A 20,374-nucleotide genomic window follows, 5' to 3' on the forward strand; every position below is an offset into this window, starting at 1 on the left:
TTCTACTTAGTTTTACAGTAGCAGATCCAGTCATTCTTTCCACTGTTGACCTTTTTTATGATTTGATCCAGGATATAGATGGAAGTGAAACTATTATATTTTATTTCCTTTATCAAAACAGATTGACTTGTTCATGGTTGAGTAAACACTAGCCACAAAATAGGTTCTGGGCTAAATTAGCCCCAAAACTCTATTTTTTTCATGCATGTTTGGCCATTTAAATGAGCAGGAGTGCCCATGGAAGTATACTTGTTTTAAATTTTCTTTAACGTTTTCCTTTTATGATTTATCTAGGCCTAAAATCTTTGGTCTCACAGAATATACACATAACTTTATTATAGTCAGCTTCTTCTAAGGAAGTATAAAATATAAATTTATGTATTTTTTCTAAACAGAGTGAAATGATTAATAGTGACTTATTTAAATAAATAACATATATATTGGCATGGAAAGGTTTATAAGCTGTAGAGGAATGTAATCTTTTTTAAAAATAAAATATGAGAAGCACCTAACTGATCTTCTGAGGAACAGAGTGAAAAGCCAACAGTGCCCCAGCATATATGAAGATTGGAGACCAAAAATTGTAGAAGACATTGAAAAATCAGATGGTGAGGAGACTGCTTCAGGACAATAAAGTCCCTGGGACCAGTGCAGGGACCAGGGTGGCTGCAGCCCCAGATCCAGTGCCTGTGGGGCTGCTGCAGGGTTCTTGGGAGAGAGCCGGGTCAACAGCTCCCTCCCCTGCCAAACAAGGTTTGAGAAGAACCAGGAGAGACCTGGTTGCTTGAAGTCACAGGGAGGGGAGTAACGACGAAGTGGCAAACACACAGGGGCTGTGAGCACCCACGGAGACTGTGGACACTGGCTGGGGAGAGTTGAGAGTTGGGCCATGAAGGCCCCTGACCTGGATAGTCCCCAGTCTGGTTGGAGAATGGGGCTGTGTGAGAGATCAGGCACTTGTATGGAGCAGCAGGCTTAAGCAGGAGGAATTTTTCAAAAAGAAAAAGTGAAAAAAGATACACTCGGGGGCTGTTTGGGGAATTCTCCTGCAGCAGCAGCTCCAGCCTCCTCCCCACCCAACTGCTCCATGCTCCCCATGTGGCGCAGAAAGCCCTGCACTCACACCCAAAGCCCCTGACAGAGTGTGCTCCCGAACCTGTGGGACCAGAGGCTGCTAATACCACCACACCTGCAGGACCTGGACAGAGTGTGCCCGACCCTGCTGCAGAGAGGCACAGAGCACCCAACCCCTACGCCCCCCAGGGAAGCAGCAGAGGAGGCATGCACCTGCATTTGCAGCAGCAGCCATGGTGGCACCCCTGCCCTTCCAAGCCCAGGCCGACTAGCTCTCTGGGAGGAAGGCGGAGACGACCCCACAGAGGAGAACAGGGCTCAGGGAGTCAGCAATACCCAGAGAGACTTGACTCAGTGAGGGGGCTTAACTGGCCTGAGGAGAAGCTGAGAGTCCCTAGCATCTAGGACACCAAAGAGAGAGAAGGGGATGTGTGAATTGCCCCTCATTGGTGCACCTCAGGGACAGCGCAACTGGTGGACTGAAGGCCTAGGCTGGGCATAGAGGGGCACTAGGGGCCTGGTGGTGAAGTGGGGAACCAGGCTGGAGGCTGACCTAGTGCCGTTTAGGAAGAAAGGAAAGCAGAACCAATTTTCTCTCAGCCTGCTGCAGCCAGGAATACCAACAAAACTGGCTTGGCCAGTTTGAAGCCAGCAGAAGGCTTAGTTTTTTTGTTAAGTAATTCTTTATTTTCTTAATTTTTTAAAACTCCTTCTTCTCTCTTTCCCTATTTCTTCTTTTATTCCTTCTTCCTTTCTTTCCCTTTTTATCTCTTCTTCCTTCCTTTTTTCTTAATTTTTTTTTTACATTCCCACACTGAGACAATAAAACAAGGAACTCTGAAGAGACCAGAGTTGGACCCAAAGAGGGATCATCCCAACAGGTAAGAGACTGAGACAAATTTAACTTGGCTACTCCAGAGAACTCGCAAGTTATTGTATATTTGTATTGTTATTTTATTTCATTATTCTTACATCTTTCATTTTATTAGTATTTTTGAATTTCTCATCTTTCTCTTTAGTCTTCTTCTCTTGGCTGGTTAAACTGCATTGTTTGACTGATTTCCTTTGTTCTCTCTTTCATGGTGTATTGTTAATTTACTGTCTTTCACTTCACTTGTATTCATTAGCATACTGCTCTAGGTCCCATCCTTCCTTTCTTGTTATCCAGATCGCATAGATTCTCTAATATGATTTTGCTCCATTATTATTGTAAAAAATAGCTGTTCCATATAATTGTAAATACTACACAGCTCCGCTCCCAGATCTTAGTCCACTTCACTGTTTTCTGAACTTTGTTACTGTAGTAGTTAACTCTTTCTCTCAAACACTACACCTATTTTCTACTCTTTACTCTCACTTTACCTCATAATCTGACCTCCCGGAAACTCACTGCTTTCTAGATCCAAATCACAATCCTTCCCCTCCCAACAAGAGCCTATCTTCTTTCAACCCTTTCTAAAAAGTGGCTAGGTGGGTGAATTATCATGGTTAACACTATACATATCCAAAGGATCTCCTATCTCTTCCTTAATGGCTGGTATTAAATATCATAAAATAAAATCCTGCTATCATAAATCATTTCACCTTCCCCCTCCAACTGAACACAAAAAAAGAGTACATGGAAGCTATGAACACCAGGATACCTCCTGGAAGAGGAAACCCACCAACAAAAAGAACCAACAACAGATAACAACAGAAGAAGGTGAAGGAGGGAGTAGAAGGCATACTAATTCAAACCAGGACTGATCTGGAAATAAAACTAAAGGGTGGAAGAATTACTCAGAACAAACAACTGAACAAGAGCAAGAGAGAATCCACAAAACCTTGTACACATGGAAGAACCAGCTCCTACATAACCTGCCCACACCTGCACAACAGAATAAAAGACGTGGGGAAAGACTGACCCTCAGATAACCAGCTGGAGGGAAGGACCCACCAAAGAAAGACCCAACAACAACCAAAACCCAAAGACATACACACAGAACCAATATAAATGACAGCCCAAGACCATTGAGCTTGGTAGATCAAAGAGACGGCATCACTGAATCTCACAGTTATTCTACCATAGAAGTTCACACCATAAACTCAGGGAGTCAGAAGAGATCAATTTAAGAATCAAAGGTTAACAAGAAGAGTCCCCCAAATAATGGAAAGACAAAGAAACAATCCCAAAATATAAGGGAAGGAGGAAGCCTCAGAAAGAATGCTGAATGAAATAGAGGCAAGTCAACTATCAGATACTGAGTTCAAAACAATGATTATCAGGAAGGTCAATGAGCTTACACAGAATTAACAAAAACTACAGGGAAACTACAATGAACTTACTGCAACCTATATCAACATGAAAAAGGAAGTAGAAACTATCAACAAGGCCAAGAGGAAATGAAGAATACAATTTCTGAACTGAAGAACACAGTAGAAGGAATGAAAAGCAGACTTGATGAAACAGAGGATCGGCTCAGCCAGCTGGAGGACAAAGTAGAAAAAAACACCCAGAAAGAGGAAGAAAAGGAAAAGAGGCTCAGAAAGAATGAAGAGGGGTTAAGGGAAATGCAGGACAACATGAAATGTAATAATATCTGTATAATAGGTGTACCAGAAGAAGAGGAAGAGCAAAGGATAGAAAACCTGTTTGAAAAAGTAATGATGGAAAACATCCTTAATTTGATGAGAGAAAAAGTCACACAAATCCAGGAAACACAGAGAGTCCCAAGCAAGAGGAACCCAAAGAGGCCCACTTCGAGACAGATCAATTCCAAGATAAAGAGAGAATCTTAAAGGTAGCAAGGGAGAAACAGAAAGTAACACACAAGAGAGCCCTGATAAGACTAGCAGCTGACTTCTCAATGGAAATGCTCCAAGCAGGAAGGGAATGGCAAGAAATATTCGAAGTAATAAAAACCAGAAGCCTGCAACCAAGACTACTTTATCCAGAAAGGCTCTCAATTAAAAAGGAAGCCAAAATAAGGGTCTTCCTGGATAAAAGAAGACTCAAAGAACATATCTCCTCCAAACGAGCTCTGCAAGACATGCTAAAGATTTTGCTTTAAGAACAGGAAGAAAAACAGTGAAAGACAGAGGTACAAAAAACTGGAAAGGAATAAGTTCTTATCAATAATAAGTTTAAATGTAAAGGGATTAAATGCTCCAATCAAAAAACATAGAATACCTGAATGGATAAGAAAGCATGACCCACACATATGCTGCCTATAAGAGACCCACCTCAGAACAAAAGACCTACACAAACTCAAAGTGAAGGGCTGACAAAAAATATTCCAAGCAAATGGACAGGAAAAAAAGAAGCTGAGGTAGCAATACTCATATCAGACAAAATAGACTTCAAAAAAAGAGACATAAAAGCAGACCTAGAAGGTCACTCCATAACACTGAAGGGAAGAATCCATCAAGAAGACATAAACATTATAAAAATATATGCTCCCAAAATAGAAGCACCCAAATACATAAAGAAAACCTTGGAGGACTTCAAGAAAGATATTGACAGCAACACAACATGGTAGGAGATTGTAACCCACTGTCAAAAATGCACAGATCTTCCAAACAAAATATCAACAAAGATATTGTGGCATTGAACAATGCCCTAGATGAAATGGACTTAAATGATATACATAGAGCCTTTTATCCCAAAGGAGCAAAATACACATTCTTTTCAAGCACACATGGAACATTTTCTTTTCATTTTCTACCATGAATATTGAATTTTATTTTACATATACTCTAACATATCATTTTTTCCTCAAAAAAATGGAATATTTTGGGTACTATGTGTTACTTTTTATTTATTTTTTAATTTTATTTGGGGTGAGCCAGTGGAAAATACTGGAGGCCGATAGAGTAGAGGTTGTTTAGTGTTATTAAGACAGTTGTGTTTGCTAATTGGAGCCTACTGAAATTAGGCTCCTACCCTCCCATAAAGACTGGGAGATAGGGACACTCTCTTCCTTAATACTTATATCTCAAAGAGCTGGTCCTAGGTCTTTGGTTGTTAAAACTGGTAAGAGGGTAGGAGAAGATTTACCTACCTTTAAAAATATAGAGTTTGCAATTTTAAGGTCTCTAAAGAAAATATTCTAATAAAAGGGATGTCAGGGGTTTATAGTGAGAAAGAAGCCAACCTATAGTCAAGCTAAGGGAAATAAGGCTGTCTTCTTTTCTTAAAATTATTTTGTTATTCAAATACAGTTGTCTGCCTTGCCCCCCAACCTCCCCCCCGACCCCAGCCAAACCCATCTCCCTCCCTTGCTTCCACTCTCCCCCTTGGTTTTGTCCATGTGTCAAACCCTTGAAAACCCTTCTCTCCACTGTACCTTCCCTCCTCCCCTCTGGCTACTGTTAGATTGTTCTTAACTTCAATGTCTCTGGTTATATTTTGCTTGCTTTTTTCTTCTGTTGATTATGTTCCAGTTAAAGGTGAGATCCTATGGTATTTGTCCCTCACCACCTGGCTTATTGCATTTACCATAATGTTCTCCAGCTCCATCCATGCTGTTGCAAAAGGTATAAGCTCCTTCTTTCTCTCTGCTGCACAGAATTCCATTGTGTAAACATACCATAGTTTTTTGATCCACTCATTTGCTGATGGACACTTAGGTTGCTTCTAGTACTTGGCTATTGCAGATAGTGCTGCTGTGAATGTTGGGGTGCATAGATTTTTTGATTTGGTGTTTCAGGGATTTTAGGGTACAATCCCAGTAGTGGAATAGCTGGATCAAATGGCATTTCCATTTTTAGTTTTCTGAGGAAATTCCATACTGTTTTCCACAGTGGCCTCATTAGTCTTCTTTCCCAACAGCAATATACTAGGGTTCCCTTTTCTCTGCATCCTCTCCAACATTTGTTTGTTGATTTGTTTATTCTGGCCACTCTGACTGGGGTGAGATGGTAACTCATTGTGGTTTTAATTTGCATCTCCCTGATGACTAGTGATGCTGAGCATCTTTTCATATCTCTCTGGGCCTTCTGTATGTCTTCCTTGGGGAAATGTCTGTTCAAGTCCTTTGCCCATTTTTTAATTGGGTTGTTTCTCTTCCTGCAGTGGAGTTGTGTGAGTTCTTTATATATTTTGGAGATCAAACCCTTGTCTGAGGTATCATTGCCAAATATGTTTTCCCATACTGTTGATTCTCTTTGTAATTTGGTGCTGTTTTCTTTAGCCATGTAGAAGCTTTTAATTTTGATGAGGCCCCATTTGTTTATTCTTTCCTTTATATCCCTTGCTTTAGGGGACATGTCTGTAAGGATGTTGCTGCATGGAATGTCTGAGATTTTCCTGCCAATGTTTTCCTCTAGGACATTTGAGGTGTTACGCCTTATGTTTAAATCTTTTATCGACCATGGATTTATTTTTCTGTATGGTGTAAGTTGGTGATCAAGTTGCATTTTTTCTTGCATGTAGCTGTCCAGATCTCCCAACACCATTTGTTGAAGAGGCTATTTTCGCTCAATTTTATGTTCCTGTTTCCTTTGTCAAATATTAATTGATTGTAAAGACTTGGGTTTATTTTTGAGCTCCCTGTTCTATTCCATTGGTCTGTGTGCCTGTTTCTATGCCAGGACCAGGCTGTTTTGATTAAAGCGGACTTGTAACACAGTTTGATATCAGGTATTGTGATCCCTCCTGCTTTGTTCTTCTTTCTCAAAATTGCTGCTGCTATTCGAGGTCGTTTATGGTTCCATATGAATTTCTGCAATGTTTGTTCTATATCTGTGAAATATGTCATGGGTACTCTAATAGGGATTGCATTGAATCTATAAATTGCTCTGGGTAGTATGGCCATTTTGTTGATGTTAATTCTTCCAATCCATGAGCATGGTACATGCTTCCATTTGTTTGTGTCTTCCTCAATCTCTTTCTTCAGTGTTGTGTAGTTTTCTGAGTACAGGTCTTTTACCTCCTTGGTTAGGTTTATTCCTAGGTGCTTTATTTTTCTTGTTGCTATATCAAATGGGATTTTTTTCCTGATTTCTGTTTCATTGTTTGTGTACAAGAATGCCCTTGATTTCTGAGTATTGACTTTGTATCCCGCTGTTTTGCCAAATTCATTTAGTAAGTTGAGTAGTTTTTTGGTGGAGTCTATAGGATTTTCTATGTTCACTATCATGTCATCTGCAATCAATGACGGTTTTTCATCCTCCTTTCCAATGTGGAAGCCTTTCAATTCTTTTTCTTGTCAGATTGCCATGGCTAGGACTTCTAGTACTATGGTGAATAGGAGTGGTGAGAGAGGACGTGCTTGTTTTGTTCCTGATCTTACTGGGAAAGATCTAAGATTTTGCCCATTGAGTATGATGTTGGGTGTAGGTCTCTCATATATTGTTTATTATGTTGAGGAATGCTCCCTCTATTCCCACTTTGCTGAGTTTTTTTTTAATCATAAATGAATGCTGCATCTTATCAAATGCTTTTTCTGTCTTATCAAATGCTTTTTCTGAATTGATTCATATGATCATGTGATTTTTATCTTTCATTTTGTTTATGTGGTGTATTATGTTTATTGATTTGCAAATATTATACCATCCTTGCATCCCTGGGATGCATCCTACTTGATCATGGTGTACGATCTTTTTAACATATTGCTGGATGCGTTTTGCCAATATTTTGTTGAGGATTTTGGCATCTATGCTCATCAGCGATCTTGGCCTGAAGTTTTCTTTCTTTGTCATTTCTTTATCTGGTTTTGGGATTAGGATGATGCTGGCTTCATAAAAAGAGTTTGGGAGTCTTCCATATTCTTGAAATTTTTGAAATAATCCATGGAGGATGGAGGTTAGCTCTCCCTTAAATGCTCTGTAGAATTCTCTTGTGAAACCATCTGGTCCAGGGCTTTTGTGTGCTGGAAGCTTTTTGATTACAGTTTCAATTTCATCAGGTGTTATAGGTCTGTTCAGGATTTCTGCTTCTTCTTCCTTCAGTTTTGGAAGATTATATTTTTCTAGAAATTTTTCAATTTCCCCTAGGTTTTCAAATTTGTTGGCATATAGTTCTTCATAGTAATTTCTCACAATCCTTTGTATTTCTGTGGTATCAGTTGTAATCTCTCCTGTTTCATTTCTGATTGTGTTTAATTAGGTCCTCTCTCTTTTTTTCTTGATGGATATGCTTAAAAGCTTGTCAGTTTTGTTGATCTTTTCAAAGAACCAGCTCCTGGATTCATTGATCCTTAGAATTGTGCTTTTAGTTTCTATATCATTTAATTCTGCTCTGATCTTGGTTATTCCCTTCCTTGTATTTGCTCTGGGTTGTCTTTCTTGTTGTTCCTCGAGTTCTTGTAGGTATAGGATTAGGTTGTTTATTTGAAATATTTCTATTCTTTTTAGGTAGGCCTGTATTGCTATGAAATTCCCCCCCAGGACTGCCTTTGGTCATCTTAGTGAGTATAAAGTGTTATCTAATTGTCATTTTGATTTGCATTTACCTAATGACAAAAATGTTGAGCATCTTTTCAAATGTTTTTGGTTATTTGTATATCTTACTTGGAGAAATCGATGTTCAAGTTATTTGATCATGTTTAAATTTATTTGGCTGACTTTTTGACAGCCAAATCATTGAGCTATAAAGGCTATATATTATAGACATTAAATCCTTATGTTTATCAAATATTTATTTATTATTCTGTGGAATATTTTTTCATTTCCTTTTTTTTTATATTTTCCTATGCACTATTTAAGATTTTTTTAGAAATATATTTCTTGATTATGCTATTACAGTTGTCCTATTTCCCCCTCTTTATTCCCCTCTATTCTGCACACCCCCTCCTACCATCATTCCCTCCCTGGGTCGTCCATAGGTCGTACATATCCATGGGTCATACATATGAGTTTTTTAGCTTCTACATTTCCTACACTATTCTTACCCTCCCCCAGTCTATTTTCTAGCTACCATTTATGCTATTTATTCCCTGTACCTTTTCCCCCAATTCCACCTGCCCTTCCCTGCTAATAACCCTTCATGTGATCTCCATTTCTGTGATTCTGTTCCTGCCCTAGTTGTTTGCTTAGTTTGTTTTGTCCTTTATTTATTTTTTTTAGGTTTGGTTGTTGATAGTTTTGTATGTTGTCTTTTTATTGTTGATATTTTTGATCTTCTTATTTTTCTTAGATAAACCCCTTAATATTTCATATAATAAGGGCTTGGTGATGATGAACTCCTTTAACGTGACTTTATCTGGGAAATACTTTATCTGCCCTCCCATTCTAAATGATAGCTTTGGGTTGTCTTGGAGGTTCCTGTGTCTTCTCATTTTTTTTGAATTCTTGTTTCTTCATTCTGTTCTGGATGAATGTTTATTTTTTCCTTCTGGTCCAAACTGTTGATTTGCTTCCTGGTTTCCTTCCCTTCATTGTTGGTTCCCTGTAGATTTTTCTTTATTTCACTTTTCATAGCCTTCACTTTTTTCTCTCATTTGCAACCATATTTAACCAATTCTGTGAGGATCCTAATTACCACTGTTTTGACCTGTGCATCTGATTGGCTATCTCTTTGTCCCTTAGTTGTATTTTTTCTGGACTTTGATCTGTTCTTTCATTTGGGCCTTTTTTTTTTTTTTTCCTCTCTGCAAGCCTGTTATGTAGTAAGGGGTGGAGCATTAAGTATTCACCAAGGTGGGGCAACCCGTGTCTCTGCATTATGGCACTGTATGTGGGGGAGGGCTCTGAGAGGGAGCACTGCCACTTCTTCATCTCTCTTTGGCATTCAGTCAATTCTGCTACCCACAAGCAAATTGGGCCTTTCTGGTGCTGATTCCCCAGGTGGGTGGATTTGTGTACATTCTAGGACCCTGTGGGTCTCTCCAAGGAACTCACCTGTGAGTCTGGGAGTTTTTCCCACCACCTCAACCCCCACAGGTTTTTTCAGTCAGAGATTTTGAGGCTCTATATCCCCATGCTGGAACCCTGGGTTGCACTCTGTCTCCCTAGTTGCTACTCCTGGTTTATGCAAATGTAGGGCCACCCACTCTGTCAGTCACCACCTTGCCCTCCCCAGTCCTCCAGCTGCCACTTTGCTTTGAGTCCTCCCCACCCAGCTGCCCATTTCTGCCCCTCCTACTGGTCTGGATGAATGTTTCTTCTTTAACTACTTGGTTGTCAGACTTCCACACAGTTTGATTTTCTGTCAGTTCTGGTTGTTTTTTGTTTTTTAAATTTGTTTTTATCTTTCTTTTGGTTGTGCAAGGAAGGACAGTGTATCTACCTATGCCTCCATCTTGGCTGCAGGTCCCATTTTCTTGATAATACCTTTTGATATACAAAAGCATTTGATTTGATAAAGTAAATTTATCTACTTTTGTTGCTTGTACATTTGTCTCATATCTAAGTATCCATTAACTGACCCAAGGTTTTATAATTGACCCTCTATTTTGTTATGTGATTTTTTAATGATTTTAGGTCTCAAACTTTTGTTGGTACTCCATTTGATTTAATTTTTGTGCATGATGTTAGATTAAGGTCCATATTTATTGTTTTGCATATGGATATCCAGTTGTCCAAGCAACACTTGTTGAGAATATTGTTCCTCCAATTAATGGCCTTCACATCCTTGTAGAAACTTAATTGACAATATGTGTATTGGTTTATTTGTGGACTCTCAAGTTACTTCCATTTATCTGTATATCTATACTTAGGCCAGTACCATATTGTTTGATCACTGTAGCTTTGTGTTGTTTTGAAATAAAAACGTGTAAAAACCTCATTTTTTATTCTTTTCCTTTTTTTATTAGTGGCATTTTTCTATTTTTGTTCAAGTACAGCTGTCTCCATTTTCCCTCCACCACCCCCCTCACCCATCCCCTCAATCCTACCCCATTTTGGATTTGTCCATCTGCCCTTTATACCTTCTTCTTGATGACACTTCGTATTTTCCTTCCTGTTATCTCTATCCCCTTCCCCTCTGGTTACTGTCAGTTTGTCCTTTATTTCAATGTCTCTGGTTATATTTTGTCTGCTTGGTTGTTTTGTTGATTAGGTTCCACTCACAGGTGAGATCATGTGGTATTTGTCTTTCACTGCCTGGCTTATTTCACTTAGCATAAAGCTCTCCAGATCCATCCATGCTGGTATGAAGGGTAGAAGCTCCTTCTTTCTTTCTGATGCATAGTATTCCATTGTGTAAATGTACTATAGTTTTTTTATCCACTCATTTATTCATGGGCACTTAGGTTGCTTCCAGTACTTGGCTATTGTAAATTGTGCTGCTGTGAACATTGGGGTGCATAGATTCTTTTGAATTGGTGTTTTAGGATTCTTAGGGTATTATTACAGCAGTGGAATTGCCAGGTCAAAAGGCAGTTCTATTTTTAGTTTTCTGAGGAAATTCCATACTGTTTTCCACAGTGGTTGTACCACTCTGTGTTCCCACCAACAGTGTACTAGGATTCCATTTACTCCACAACCTCTCCAGCACTTCTTGTTTGTTGATTTTCTTGTGATGGCCATTCTGACTGGGATGAAGTGGTATCTCATTGTGGTTTTAATTGGCATCTCTCTGATGGCTAGTGATGCTCAGCATCCCTTCATATGTTATCCTTTCATATGTCTCCTTTCGTATGTCCTCTTTGGAGAAGTGTCTGTTTAGGTCCTTCGCCCAATTTTTAATTGTTTGTCTTCTTGGAGTGGGGTCCTGTGAGTTCTTTATATATTTTGGAGACCAAACCCTTGTCCAAGGTATCATTTGCAAATATGTTTTCCCATATAGTTGATTCCCTTTTCTTTTTTTTTTTTTTGATGTTTTATTTAGCATTGCAAAAGCTTTATATTTTGATGAACTCTCATTTGTTTATCTTTTCCCTTATACCCTTTGCTTTTAGCAGATATATCAGTGAAAATATTGCTGCCTGGAATATCTGAGATTTTCCTGCCTCTGTTCTCCTCTAGGACTTTTATGGTGTCATGACATATATCGAAGTCTTTTATCCATCTTCAGTTTATTTTTGTGTATGGTGTAAGTTGGTGCTTAAGTTTCATTTTTCTGTATGTAGTTGCTCAGATCTTCCAACTCCATTTGTTGAAGAGGGTATCTTTAATCCATTTTATGCTTCAAATATTAATTGATCATAGAGACATGGGTTTATTTCCTGGCTCTCTATTCCATTCCATTGATCCATGTTGCCAGTACCAGGCTCTTTTCATTACCATGGCCTTGTAATATAGTTTGATATCAGGTATTGTGAACCATCCTTCTTTGTTCTTCTTTCTCAACATTCAGGGTTGTTTATGGTTTCGTGAATTTTTGAAATGTTTGTTCTATGTCTCTGAAATATGTCATTGGTATTTTAATAGGGATTGCATTATATCTATAGATTGTTTTGGGTAGTACGGACATTTTGATGATGTTAATTCTTCCAATAAGTGAACACAGTATTTGCTTCATTTTGTTTGTGTCTTTCTTCATTTTTTTCTTCAGTGTTATGTAATTTTCTGAATGCAGATCTTTTACCTCCTTGGTTAGGTTTATACCTAGGTACTTTATTTTTCTTGTTGCTATAGCAAATGGGATTTTTTCCTAATTTCTGTTTCTGATATTTCATTGTTGGTGTACAAAAATGACTTCAATTTCTGAATATTGACTTTATATCCCATTGCTTAGCCAAACCCACATGTTAGGTCGAGTAGTTTTATGATGGAGGCTATAGGATGTTCTATGTACACTATCATGTCATTTGCAAACAACAACAGTTTTGCTTCCTTCTTTCCAATTTGAATGCTTTTCATTTTTTTTCTTGTCTGATTAGCTGTGGCTAGGATTTCCAATATTATGTTAAAAAGAAGTGGTGAAAGTGGGCATCCTTGTGTTGTTCCTGATTTTAGTGAGAAAGAGTTGAGGTTTTGCCCATGTTATGTTGGGGTATATTCCCACTATTCCCACTTTGCTGAGTGTTTTTATTATAAATGGGCGTTGTGCTACACAAAATGCTTTTTCTGAATATATTGATATGATTGTGTGATTTTTGTCTTTGTTTATGTGGTGTATTATGCTTATTGATTTTTGGATATTGTACCATCTTTGCATCCCTAGGATGAATCCCACTTGATCATGGTGTATGATCTTTTTAATGTATTGCTGGATGGGGCTTGTCAGTATTTTGTTGAGGGTTTTAGCATCTATGTTCATCAGCGATATTGGCCTGAGTTTTTTTTCTTTGTTATGTCTTTATCTGGTTTTGAGAATAGGATGTTGCTGGCCTCATGAAAAGTGTATGGGAGTCTTCCCTCTTCTTGGTTTTTTTGGAATAGTTTTTGAAGGATAGGGGTTAGCTCTTCCTTAAATGCTTTGTGAAATTCTCCTGTGTAATAACCATCAGGGCCTGGGCTTTTGTGCGCCAGTAGTTTTTTGATTACTGCTTCAATTTCAGCTGCTTTTTTCAGTCTGTTTAGGTTTTCTGCTTATTCACTCAGTTTTGGAAGATTACATTTTTCTAGAAAATTGTTCATTTCACCTAGGTTTTCAAATTTTTTGGCATATAATTGTTTGAAGTAATTTCTTACAATCCTTTGTATTTCTGTGGTATCATTTCTTAACTCCCCCCTTTCATTTCTGATTGTGTTTATTTGGGTCCTCTTCCACTTTTTATCTTGAGTGTGCTTAAATGTTTATCTAATTTGTTTATCTTTTCAAATAACCAACTCCTGGTTTGATTAATCATGTTAATTATTCTTTTAGTCTCTACATCATTTAATTCTGCTCTGATATTGGTTATTTCCTTCACTCTACTAACTCTGGACTCTGTTTGTTACTCTTCCTCCAGTTCTTGTAGACATAGCGTTATGTTGTTTATTTGAAATGTTTCTATTTTTAGGTAGGCCTGTATCACTATGAACTTCCCTGTCAGGACTGCCTTTATCTGTGTCCCATAAATTTTGGACTGTTGTGTGGTCATTTTCATTTGTCATTATTTTATTAAATATACTTTTATTTTGGGCCAGCCCCTTAAGTTAGAAACAAATTTGAGGATTGGTTTTTCCATTTTTGCAAAAAAAAAATATTGTTAAGGCTGTAGTAGAAACTAATTGAGTCTGTATATCATTATGGGCTATATTACCTTTTTAACAATACTAAATGTTACAATAGGTGAATATCGCTTTTCTCTTATTTAAGTCTTATATTTCTTTCAGCCATGTTTCATAATATTTAGTGTACAGTCCATTCACCTTCTTGGTTAAATTTATTCCTAGATACTTTCTTTCTTTAGATGTTTTCTTGTTTTCTTTTTGGATTGTTCATTGCATGTTTGTAGAAACATAATTGATTTTTGTGTTTTGATCTTCCACCCTGCTACATCGATGAACTTGTTTATTATATCCAGTAGCTTTCTTCTGTATGCTTTGGAATTTTCTGTATGTATGAACATGTCATCTGTGAATAGAGATAATTTTACCTCTTCCTTCTCATTTTGGATACCTTTTATCCCTATTCTCCACTAATTTCTGGCTTGAATTTATAGTATAAATTTGAATATCAGTGGTTCAAGATGCATTCATTTGTTGTTTCTTTACATACAAATCCCCTTATTACACCAAAGAAGAAAGATCTTTACAAATTGATTAAGTATGGGTAATTAAATTGAAAAATGTAAATATTTAATTGGCACATATACTATCTTATGAAGTATACATAAGAAAACATATCAGAAATGAGCCTAACTAGTGTGGCTCAGTTGGTTGTGCTTTCTTCTCAAAACCAAAAGGTTGCTGGCTCAATTCCTGGCTTGGGCTTGCCTGGGTTGCAGGTTTGGTCCCTGGTCAGGACCCATATTAAAGGCAACTGACTGATGTTTCTCTCTCACATTGATGTTTATCTTCTCTTTCTTCCTCCCTATCTTTCCTTCTCTCTAAATATAAATAAATAAAATATTAAAAATAAGAAATGAGGGCAGCATGTAGACATGGATATAACTATTCTAAAATAGGGCTGCAAATTTGGCTATGAACTTTTCTGGTATTCAAAGTAAAACAGGGAAAATCTAGTTCTGTTTTTCAAGAAAAAACTGTAGAATAAATATTTAGACAAAAGGAAAGATTTTCCTGATATTTCAGTCTATAATCCTTTTAGTTCTGTTAAGTGTTATATTGGGTACTCTGAATAATGAGGTTGGTAATATTCTCAAATAATATGCTTTAAAATAATTCAGTAATAAAGTTATAATACATAATTACAGGAATGTTTAATGTAGTATAAAGACACAACTCTTGAAAGCAATAGGAGGAATGGAGATAGAAATAGCAAGGTAGGGTATTTTTAAAGAACAGAGCACATCTTTGTGGTGTCGAGATTGGAGTGTGACTAGATCAGATCATCTGCTTTCAACTGAGAACAGCCTGGTTTTTGTCCAGAGTATCAACAGGGAACAGGGGGTAGGGAGATAGATAAAAGAGATCCACAAGAGGCAGCAAATATAGTGATCAAAATTTGGAAAGTATAAAAATTTGGCATATCAATTTCTTAAAATATATTAGTGATTAAACTTGCTGAAATTGAGATGAATAACCCATTATTCATTTTTTGGTACATGTTTTTGGTTGTTACATGTTTTGCTTTGTATTAACAATGACATTTGCCAATATACCTAACAAAGCAAACATCTGGACTGTTATTAGTTCAATTTAACAATAAAGAAATATGATGGTTTTAGTATACTATATCACTATGCTTAATACAAATTTGTATGAATAAGTGAAAACATTTATTAAATACATCATTTCTCTCTAAAGCATAGTCTGAGATGTAAATAACAAATATTAAACTAAGCAATGTGTAGATTATCACATTTTTATTTATTTTATTTATTGAGATATAATTGACATTTAACATTACATTAGTTTCAGGTATACAAAATAATGATTCTGTATTTGTATGTATTATGAAATGATCATCTTCAGATTTTATTTTTAAAAGTAATTGGAGAGATAATTCTGATGCTATCCTAATTTTTCCTGTCCGGCTTTTGCTGCTGACAAATCACAGTATTTGTGTGACAGATTTTAGACACATCTATGAAAGAAGACATGTACTGTTGTCTTCTTGTGGGAGGAATAAACTCAAGGACTAACAGTAACAAAGAGTATCAAATAAATATTATATGACAAATCAAAATTAATAAAATGTGATAGTTTCTCTTCAAATTGATTTAGCTTGTCTTCATAGGAACCTAAACTGTGGGAAGAGAACCATATATAAAATTTTATTAGGCAAATTCATGTGTTCTTGACTCTAAATAAAAAGAATGGAAGTAGAAAGGAAAGATTAGGAAAGAAAATTTTGATAGATATAGTCTTTGTAGATAAAAAAGATTTTAAATATTGGTTAATTTTAGCTGTTTTACTCATTTTTATTAAGTGGCTTATTAGAATATTTAATGATTTTACATATCAAAGATCTCAGGAGTTATTTTCTTTGTGGTTTGTTTCTTATTTCATAAAAGCAAAAATAATAAAAACTAGGACTTTTTGAAAATGAATGATGGGTACATTTCAAGACACTGCAACTCACTGCATACTCTAAGTCCAAAGTTCCTAAAGAGTATGAAGACATTTTCTAGATCAAAGCAAGAACATGTTTAAAAATAATTAACTGGTGTTTATAAGCAGGGTTTTTTTCTCCATTCAGTTTTATGTATATTCTACTAGAATCTTGAATATAGAAACTTTACCCATTCTTCTGTGACATAAAAATATACAAGATAATTACTAAACTCATAGGATATTTTCACCAATGCTCCCACCACAGAAAATTTGAATCCTAAAATTCAAGGAAAAGGTACATCATAATGGTCTTATGGCAGTTTTTGAATTGGTAATTAGTGTCAGCAGTATAGACAGAACTGAATAAAAAACACAGGAAAAGGCACACCCAGACCCTTGGGATTATAAACCCTTGGAACAAAGTTACAACATGTGCCTGTTGAAAAAAAGTTCTTCAGATGACTTAGAATGATGAACAAACCCCAAGACCTGGTAGTATTTACAGAGCAAGCACAAAAACAAGGTATAAATCAAAGAATATTTTAAAATAAAATAACAAATAAAAAAGAAACATCACATGAAAATGAAAGTAATGTGGCATAAAAGCTAGGATTACCAGATCCTGTATAACTGGTGAGAAAAACATCAAATAGAATTTAAATCTAAAGTTGTACAAAGCATTTATCTGGGAGTGAAAATAATTGAGGTAAAAATTCCTGAGTGTATTCAACTTTTAAAACACCACAGTCCGCCACATATCTGATGTTCAGTACATATTTTTAGGGTACACAAATGTTCTCTAACTAGTAAAGCGCAAGGAAATTCATGCAGAAATGGAGAAAGCACTGATTGTACTTGTGCCACTGTTCCAGGTATACTCAGAGCCCATCTGCTGTACCAGATGCCTGGTGGTTGATGAAACAGCAACGTGTGGGAGGCAAAATGTATCTCTTTCCAAGAAGGACACTAGGAAAGATTCCAATGCAATTGTGCCAGGACTACTCCTAACCTCCATCAATAGCCTCATAATCCTATTGAGTTCCCTAATTTAACCAGAAAGCTCTTCAAATGTGTGGAGAGATAATTGGACTGCATTTTACAGTTCAAAATAAACAACCCTTTAATATTTTTGATAAAAGTTAATTTCCATGATGTTCTTTAAACAAACACTGTATTTGCTACATCTTCCTTTAAACATACTGACATCAACAGTTTCTTTATGAAATATTTCTAAATATACCCCTAATTTTCAAGTACTTAATGTGAGTAATGTATATAATTTTAAAACCTATAGTTTGGAGAATAAAAATCTAATGACTGAATTTCCTATTTCAGATGCCAAGCTCTCATCTGTAAGTAATAGGATTATGGAAAAAATGCAGACAATTGCATTAGGTTTAGCTTTATTTTCTCCAGATTATTATAAACCAGTATTACTACTGTAAATTATTCACCTTCAATAATCAAACGAATGTCTGTTATCTAATCCTAAAAAGTCTTATTTATATGTGTGATTTTTTCTTTAACTTTGACTGTTTTTTCCCTTCTGTACGTACCTCTAGTCTCATTTTTCCTCTCCTCCTACAGATCCCCCTCTTGCTCCCTCCTCCTCCTCTCTCTCTCTCTGTGTTTCAGATATGTGCACACACATGCATATATGCACACATACACAATAATATGTTCACAAGCACACAGTCATTAAACCTCTATTAAATAGAGTGTATGAGAGTATTGTATTGTATAAAGTAGTGAAATAAGTAAAAAAGAAACCCTAAACAACTCAATTGATAGCAGGGATTAGCAAAATAATACAAGTATCACTAAGGACATAGTATCTGCTAGGTGTCATATTAGCTTGATTTATCTCACATTTGCTAAATGACTCCTGGTATTCATGTCCTATGTTGAAAAACAGCATGGTCAGGCATTTTGTTTTATGGGTAAACACTGAAGCCCAATGTGGTTCAAAAATAGACCCAAGGCCATACAGCTTGGTATGGCTCAGGTTGGTAAATGACTCAGGTTGACACTGAATCCAAAATGTGTCAGACTTGAAAGCCCACATTCATACCTATGACCCCCTGACTGGACTGCTTTTCTCTCTATGAAATAAGGTTTTTTGTTTGTGTGTCTGTTTCTAGAAAAAGAGGAGGAATGGCTGGCTTTGTTTAGACATGGCATTATTTAAATATGCCTCTCCACTGAGGACAATGCCCAAATTTACCTAATTATACCGGACTCACAAAACTTGCCAAGATGCATTTTACAAGACAATAAAATATTAGAAAAGCTTTATTTTAAGTGTGTTATTATTAGAAACCAAATTTGTGAACAGGAGCCAATTTAAGGTTAATACCTTGATTTCTGATAATAGAAAATGAGTCAAGTCCTTGAAGCCAATACTACTACATCTATTGTTTATTAAAACAGAAATAAACCTCTAGCCATAGAATATTATTGTACTGAAATTTTCTTAGCATAATAAATTTAATCAGCTGGTTATTTATTAATCTTGCTATTAAAATTATGTGCATGAAGGATAAATATTTTAATGATGCAGCTTTATTTCTGAATGTTATGGAAGAAAGATGGAAAAATACCTGGAGTTAGAGATGTAGATTTGGATCTCAGATCTGACACTAATGCCTTGATCGCTGACAACAAAGTAAACCAGTTTGAGGAAGTTTGCTTATCTATAAACATGGGGAGAACTGTTACAATCTTAATGGGTTTTGGTGTAAGTTAAATAGATAGTATTTTAATATCTGAGTTCTCTGCAGGTCACAAGTATCATTTATTGGCATATAGTATTCACAAAATTTATAATATTAAATCAATGTGTTTATTTTTCTTAGTTACTCTGTTCAGAAGAAGGACATTATTTGTTTGTTAATTATATAGTTTTGGCTATATAAACAGTCAAGCCAATAAAATTGATACAGTTTAAAAATTCTGATTATCAAGCCACCATCTTTGGGTAGGGATCCATAGGGTTGGATATTTTTGCATCTAACAGCTAGGTCAACAGTAAGACTCTCTTCATGGTCCTCTCACTCTCCACTTGGTGCTCTGCCTTCCAGCACAGGTTCATACATCAGATGGATCAGTGTCTGGCTTCCAATCTCCTTCCTAGCAAAGTTTAAGGAAGTAGAATTATTTTTTCGATTGGTTGGTTTTAATTAGGTATAATGCAAGAAAGATCTTTAAAATTTAAATTTGGATAGGCAAATATTTCATAAAGAACTATGCCTTACGGTAAAGCAATTCATTCCTATGGTGTAAGCATAACTGTCTGCTGTGCTTTGTTTCTGGAGAAAAGGGAAAAAAAAATTACTTCTTAATGCCTCTCAGGTCTTGCTATAGTCTCTTCTTCATGCAGTTGTGAATGTTGGCACTATTGACTAAAGTAGTATCACCCACATCTAAAAGGGTGGTTAAAACTATCTGCCAGGTATCATTATTCATAGACTATTTCTGTGCAGTAAGAGGGTTTAGGATCTGGCTAGTGTGGCTCAGTTGGTTGCATCATCATTCCATAGAACAAGGGGTTGTGGGTTTGATTCTGGGTCAGAGCATGTACCTAGGTTGTGGGTGAGGGTGAGGGTTCAAGGGTTAAATCTCTGGTCCAGGCACATCCAAGAAGGCAACCAATCCATGTTTCTCACATAGATGTCATCTCTCTCTCTCTCTCTCTCTCTCTCTCTTCCCCCTCCTCTCTCTCTCTTTCCCTTCCTCTCTCCCTTTCCCTTTCTCTCTCTTTGAAAGCCATCAAAAAAAAAATGTCTTCAGATGAGGATTTAAAAGAAGAAGGTTTAGGAGCTCTCCTCAT

This window comes from Desmodus rotundus, chromosome 6 (assembly GCF_022682495.2).
Source record: "Desmodus rotundus isolate HL8 chromosome 6, HLdesRot8A.1, whole genome shotgun sequence".
Lineage (NCBI taxonomy): Eukaryota > Metazoa > Chordata > Mammalia > Chiroptera > Phyllostomidae > Desmodus > Desmodus rotundus.